Source organism: Octodon degus, unplaced genomic scaffold, assembly GCF_000260255.1.
Source record: "Octodon degus isolate 3935 unplaced genomic scaffold, OctDeg1.0 scaffold00059, whole genome shotgun sequence".
In the NCBI taxonomy this organism is placed as follows: Eukaryota; Metazoa; Chordata; class Mammalia; order Rodentia; family Octodontidae; genus Octodon; species Octodon degus.
In genome coordinates, this window is record NW_004524635.1 from 8287180 (window position 1) to 8294815 (window position 7636).

Genomic DNA, 7636 nt, shown 5'->3' on the forward strand with positions numbered 1-7636 from the left:
CTCCTTCTTCTTTGGTTCTTGCTTTTAATCCATTCTACCCATCTATGTCTTTTGACTGGTGAATTGAGACCATTAACACTGACTGATGTGTACTGAATTATCATTGTCGTGTAATTTTCTTGTTGGTGGCACATCCCCTTTTTTCCCTTCCTCTGCTTAATTGTTTATCTTGCCTAGTGGATTCTCTCTTTTGGTATTCATGGAGTTGTAGTCTTTATTATCTCTTTCTAGAACAATCTTCAAAACATTTTGGAGTGAAGCTTTGGTGGTGATAAATTTCCTCAGAAGTTACATGGAAGTGTCTTATTTGTCAATCAGTTTTGAAAGATAGTTTTGTGTGTACATCAGTCTGGATTGAAGGTTGTTTTCCTTTAGAACTTGAAATACTTCACTCCAACTTATTTGACTTGAGGGTTTGTGCTGAGAAGTCAATTGTGATTCTTGTGGGTGTTCCTTTGTTTAATTTGTGTCCTTTCCCTAGTATCTTTTGTTTCTTGTGTTGAATTTCTGGAATCTTGACTATGATATGCCTGGCTATAGCTTTTTTGATCACAGATTACTGGAGTTCTATGTACCTAAGTTATCCGTACGTCAAATTATTTTTCACTACTAGGAAAATTTTCTGCCATGTTCTCGGTGGACAGTTCTTTTATATCATTTGTGGTATCTCCTGCTTTTTCATTGATTCCAATCAATTGTTATTCTTCTTTGCCTCATCTAGCAGCTGCTGGATTGATTTCTCATGATCTCTTGCTATTTTTAAGAAATCATATGATGATCACAAGCTACAAGTTTTCCTTCTATATCTGAGACACTGTCCTCAGGCTATCTTAATCTGCTGTGGATACTTTCCATGGAATTTTTATTCTCCTGGATATCTGCCTGAATCTGCCTTATGGATTGCATTTCTTTCCTATGCTGAGCATTCATGGCTTCCATAACTTTTGCATGCTCCATTTTTTGTGGGTATCTGCTCTGGAGTCCCTAAGCATGGTTTTCGTTGTGGACAGCATCTCTGCAGTTATCTGAGAAATTATTTCTGATTTGATTTTTTCTAGAATCCCATTTTATTGCTTCATTGCTACCATTTCATAAAGGTCAGGTGGGTGGCTTTCAGATTGTCCCACCTCAGTGCTCCCTGAAATTGACTTTGGTAAGCTGGATGTCTGTGGTTGTATCTTGTTTAAGAGTCTTCTCTATTTTCTTCTCTTTTTTTGGGTTAATTTCTGAGGTGATGCTTGTAAATTACCTAAGGTGGTTTGCTTTATTGCTAGCATTTAGAACCCTTAGGAAACTTGACTACTCCTCTGAGGTATCTTCTAGGTATAATTGTTTTTCAACTTTTGAGTCTGTTGCAAGATCCTATGTTGTCAATTTGTTGGGGATGAGAAGTTGCTGCCTGCTTGACCCAGCCCTTGTTTCTTTGGCACAGTGCCACATCATTTTCCAACTCATGACCATTTGCCAACCTCAGTCTAGCAATGCTAGGAAGAATAGTTCTTTAGAACAATTATGTCACTTTTGGCTGACATGGTACCATCAGCAATCAACAGCATCAACCACAGCCTAGAATATGACAAACTTAGGTAACCATTAATTTGCAATGTTTAACTGTATGAATTATGTTTGTGGTTATGTAACAAAATCTGAAACAGACCAGAAAATTATGTATAATGTGTTAGTCTTTAATATGTCTATTTTACTTTCAGGGGTTAAAATTTAAAAAGGTTTAGAGAAAATAAAGAAATAGAAGAGGAAGAGATTACAAGTGTGGAGGATAAAGGGGGAGCAAGCTAACTTTGGGACACTGGTGCATAAGACTGGAGGGAAAGAGAAGGAAGAACTGAAAGACTAGAACAGAACAACAACCACAAAGAGGCTAGAAACCACATTAACAATCATGTAAAAAAAGATCAAACAAAATCATGGGAAAAAAAAAAACAGAAAATGAAAAGTAAACAGCAAACAGCAAAGCTACTGCCATTTCCAGGTATGTCTCTGCTGTCACTGGTAGACAACGTGTGGAGACAAAGTCCTGCTCCACGTTGATTAAGCCTAGCAAGCCAGCAGTAGCTTTTTGGAGGAGTAGTAGATAATCTCAGTGAGCCTGCACCTTTCAGCCAAGACTGGACTCAATTGCCCTGCAGCCATCAGCTCACCTTCTATGGGCCTGAGCTCAGATGGGAGCTGCTAGGTGGAGCTAGCAACTGCTCTGAGTTCTGAGCTTAGCTGTCTCCTCTCCAAGACGGCTTCTGGCCACTCTCTGCTGTGGGATGACTGAATCCTCAGCACTTACTGCCAACTAGTGCAGCCCTTCACGTCCACTGCTACTGTCCATTGCTGCATCTCTCCGTGGAGGCTTCTGGGGTAGCCAGCAGTCACTGTACGTCCACAAGCTTGAACCATTCCTCTCGCACTATGAGTCTCATCTCAGGAAGAAGGTACCAAAGGCTGCTTCCTCCTCCTCTTCCTTTCTATTATATTTATTTATTTTGTTTATTTTTATGTATTTGGTACAGGGTCTCATTATGCAGCTCAGACTCATGGTGATCCTCTCTGTTTTCAGCTTCCCCAGCACTGGGATTATAGGTGTGTGCTACCATGTTTAGTAGCCCAGGGGCAGGGCTGGCACAGCCTGTAGTGCTGGGGATTGAACCCAGGTCTCTGCGCTTGCTACGCAGGCACTTAGCTCTCAGCTCTGCTGAGCTATCTCACCAGCCCTTCTTTTTAGACAGGGTTTCCCTTTGCAGTTCAGACTGATCAGAACTCGCTGATCCTCATGCCTCAGCCACCTGAGTGCTAAAATTACAGGCATTGGCCACCATACTTAACTCACACATTACTTCTTATACACATATACACTGAGCAGATTCAAGAAACCAATCCAGACACAGCTAGGGTAGTAGGTAGCTGGCTTTTTCCTAAGAAACTCTGCTTAGTTGGGAAAGGATGTAGGTCAAAGATCAGCCCCATGGCAAATCTCTCTAAACCTGTCATAACCTAAGCAGATAGACTCAGGAGAGTACTCATGAGGCAATTCAATGTCTGACCCTTGGCAAGACTTCTGAACTGTGAATAGAACACCATACATTTTTCCATGCACAAGAAAAGGAGAAGAGGGAGGGAGAAAACTTGGGGTTAGAAACAGGACTTCAGATGATATGGTGAGGATCCCTGAATGAGGACCCTGTAGACCTGGTCCCAGTGCTCACACCCGCTAGCTTAGGGGCTGGCAAGGTCTTAGCCCTCGAGTCTACAGAACAAGGGTGATCATATCGGCTCCCTCTGACCAGCCTCACTGAAGATTGAGGTTCACCCTGTCTGAGACACGAAGGGTTTCCCAAACCTCAGAACCACAGCTACAAGGCTCCCCAGTGGAATGCAGACGAGTTCGCTACCCCAGAGGCTGGCTGCAGATGCACCAGACCGGGCTGAGTGGGCCATCCCCACCCAGAACCGGTCCTGTGGCCCTGCAGAACCATCTGCTCATCACTCCCTGCGGAAGCTGGCCTCTGCCTTGACCCTCTCCACCCGCTGCCCTAGCTCTCTGGACGCGGCTGCTTCACCTCTGCAGCCCTCTGACTGACAGCCCCGTGAGCACCTTCAGTGGCAGCAGGTAGAGTGGACCCTTCTCAGAACGCAGAGACCAGCAGCACATGGTCTACTCGCCAGGTGTATGCCACACTCCTGCCTCCTTCTTTCTTGAAGTTTCTTTAACTCTCTCCATAGGCTTCAACTGATGTTTCAGATCATTTCTGGCTTCAGGGGACCCACTTCCCTCCTGCTTGTCTTCCTCAAGTTGCTGTACTCCAGTATCTGGATGTCAACTCTCAGAGAGACTCTTTCTCTGCTGTTTACCTCTCCACGGTCTTGTTCCCTCCTGAAGGGCTTTTAAGGCAGCTGATGAGAAGTAGGGTCAACTCTGCTACTTTACTGTTGTTTTTCACTTATATTTGTATTGATAATAGCTTATTCAGTTCATGTATACTTGCAGGAGACTTTATAGGTGTGCACTCATTTTTGAAGGGTGATTAAAGTCAGGTTCAATAAGCTATAAATCTATTTTCTTAAGACATATGTAAGTTGCAGTACATTGAAGTTCCCTGGACAATGTAGGAAGATAGGACCATAGATTCTTTATGTTTTGTTTTATTTTAGTTTTTGTATTTTAGGGAAGGGACTACAGGGTGTTCAGGGTCTCACTACTAGATCAGACTCAGTGATTTGCCTGTTTACAGCCTCCCAAGAGCTGGGATTATAGTCTTTATGTTTTAGAACCTTTAGTCTTTATATCTTTCAGGAAATTTCCTACAGCTGCAATGTAGTCCAGGCAAAGGCCTAAAAGATTTTTGTCTATATTAAGAATTGATAAAATTTAATTTATATTTTGAAAAGACAAAAATAAACATTATACAAAGGTATTCGTATATTTTTTTTTCTCTGCTTTCCCTCATGAACTCTCTCTCTCTCTCTCTCTCTCTCTCTCTCTCTCTCTCTCTCTTTCGTTCCCTCTCTCTCCCTCTCTCTCCCTTTCTCTCTTTCTCTCTCTTTCTTATCACTAAGCAAGTGGGCTTTGTCCCATACCAAATTCAGTTGGAAATTTCTCCTAAGTGGAAGAGCCATTAAGATACTGAGTTTTCAAAAAAAAAAAAAGATGTTGAGTTGTCAAAAAGATAATGGATGTACATTATATATATATATATATTATCACTGAATAGGACACCAGGAAAACCCAACAGATTTTTCTACTTGAAAATTTAAAGCTTTAGGGGCGTGGGGGTCTTTGCAGTGAGTGTGCTCTAGCGTTTCTCAGGTAAAACATGGCTAAAAGTTTGTAGAGTAAATGGAAAGGAAAAATGTGTGCTGAAAAGAGAAAAAAGAATGCCCCAAAGGAGCTCAACAGACATAAAAGTATTCTCATAGTAGAATGTGATATTTTAATGGAAGATTTTCAAGAGATAGCAGCTGTTGTAATACCCAAACAGCGCCAAGAGAAGATGGGATGTGTGGGGAATAATGACCAAAAAGACTCAGATGACGTGAAAGTGGAGACTGAGATAAAGAGAAACAAGGAGACTCTTCTAGATCAGAATGGACAGTACCCAGTGTGGATGGACCAGAGCCAGAGAAAAAGGCTGAAGGCAGAATGAGAGAAGAAGGGAGAAAAGCAGAGTAAAGGCAGCAAAGGCAGCAAAGGCAGCGTAGGGCTTGGCCTGGTAGACCTCGCCCCTCAAAAGCTTGCCATGTGGGACAGGTGTTTGATTACAAAGTACAAATTGATTTCAGCTCCCACTAAATGAAAAAATATTTCTGTTCTTTTTTTATATTCTTTTTTTTTTTTTTTTTTTTTTTGAGACAGGCCCTTGCTGTACAGTTTGGGCCAGCCTTGTGCTCACTTTTGTAGCCCCCAAGCCTGTCTTGAACTCTCAGCAATCCTCTTGTCTTAACCTCTTGAGTTATTTCTGTTCATATTTTAATGTGGCCTTTTCATTTACTTCAAACTCAAAACAATTCATTTGTTTTAGGGAATGAATTAAGTATTTCAATATTTGATGAATAAAGTATTTTCATTGATAAAAGCTGTATTGATATTTTAGATGGAAAGTGACCAATACTCAGGTCTTATCAGACACCAAAATCCTGTGAAGTATTAACCTAGTCATAATTGTTGTTACAGTTTGGAAATTATAATCAAATAAATGATGTGATGACCAAAAATTTGAGTGAACTCATTTTTAAAACCTCATTTTGTACAGTCACATCATTTAAAAATACAACAGCAGATCTCATAAGCAGTACTTGTTTGGAGTTTTGATTTTGTATAATTTAGAATAAAGGATTTTGTGTAAAAAAACTTTTATAATACTTTTTTGGATGCAAAAATTTAATTGCATGTGATAAAGTTTTACTGTAAATATATATAACAGGAAATAGGCTAATGCCTTATTTTTTCAAGTAATAAATATATTTGAATTGATTTCAGATGAAAAGTGTTGGAGCGGGCCCGGGGAGATAGCTCTGTAGAAAAAGCATTTGCCTGGCAAATGTAGGGTCCTGAGTTCAATCCCTGGTACCAGAAAAAAAAAAAAGCAAGAAAAAGAAAAACTATTTGAGGAAGACAGAGGTCAGTGACCATTTCTGCCCCTACTATATTAGAGCCACATCCTAGAAAGCCCTGAGGAATTACCAGTAACTGATTATTTCCACATCATCCACAGTATTAGAACAAACAAGGCATTGTATCTCTTTAGGTGAAATGCATGGCTGGCGACCAAATCTAGTCTGTTACATTTGGTATTTGCTCTTCAGCTCTTCCACTTTGTCGACATAAGCTTTCATAGTGCTTTCCTTGGCAGTCCCTTCCAGCTGCTTCTAAGCATCCCATTTGGCTTTGCATTTGAGGACCAACATCCCAGGCCACTCTGTATTTATGTCGCCCACAGTGGCTTGTTTGTAGTGGCTGTAAATGAGTAACATCTCTTGGTTTGATGGCTGGGTCTTGAGGCACTTGACCTCCTCTTCAGCTTTCTCAAACTCAGCCTGAGACATGGCTGAGTTACAGGAGTTCCGCAAAGTTTGTGTAGGAGTTGAGGAGCAGGAAGAAAGGGCATAGGAGCTGACTCAATGTCTTACTTTTTACAACTAGAAAACTTAATATATAAAGAAACTCTAAATATAATTTTAAAACTGTTGGAAAATTTGTTTTAAGTCTCAGAGCACAGCCAGGAACTTGGGAGGCTGAAGCAGGAGAATCACTCTGAGTTTGAGGCTATCCTGTGCTACAGAGTGAGTCCATAGCCAGGCTGAACTACATAAACTCTGTGCAAAAATAAGATAATAATAAAGTCATAGGGCATGAGCAAAAGATTCACAAAACTTCAAACCACTCACAAAAATGTGAAGAAAACCTCACAATCAATGAAAAGAATACAAAAAAATCAAAATATTGAATCTCATTGAAGATACAGAGAGATAAGTATTTTAAGTATTGCTGGTGTGAATATAAATTAATAAAGCTGAATCATGTGATACTTTAATTTTTTGAGAAAACTGTATACTGTTTTCCCCAGCAGCTGCATAATCTCATCGTCAGTACATGGAATTCAGATTTCTCCCTAGACTTCCTGACACTTGTCGCTACCTCCTCTGCAATAACTTTTTCATACTCTTCTCCCTCCTTCTCCTGCCCCTCTTCTCCGGTTTCCCGTTTCTCTTGCTATTTCCCCTCCTTCTTCTTTCCTTTTCACTTTTTCCTTCTTCTACATAGTCCTCCTAATAGGTGGAGTCACTGTAGTTTTGATTTCATCTCTCATAGAAGCACCCTTTCATACATATGTCGTCCATTTATGAATCATCTTTGAAAAAGTGTTTATTCAAATCCTTTATCCAAAATATTGAAAGCAGTATCTCAAAGAAATATTTACACACAAGTATTTATGGCAGCATTATTCATAATAGTCGAGGAATGAGAACGACCTACATATCTATCAAAAGAGTAGTACATAAACAAAATGTGGCACATACACACAACGGAATGGAAGTCATAAAAGGAAAAATAATCTATCACAGGCATTGATAGACTTTGGAGACATACGGTAACTTAAAAAAATCAGACACAAAAGACAAAAAACAGTAT

At 40.2% G+C, this 7636-nt stretch overlaps 2 pseudogenes; one reads left to right on the top strand and one right to left on the bottom strand.

The window, feature by feature from the left end:
* Nucleotides 1-4856: 4856 nt before the first annotated feature.
* On the top strand, nucleotides 4857-5150 carry LOC101563532 (annotated as a pseudogene).
* Nucleotides 5151-6285: 1135 nt separating this feature from the next.
* Nucleotides 6286-6549, bottom strand: LOC101583127 (annotated as a pseudogene).
* Nucleotides 6550-7636: the final 1087 nt, after the last annotated feature.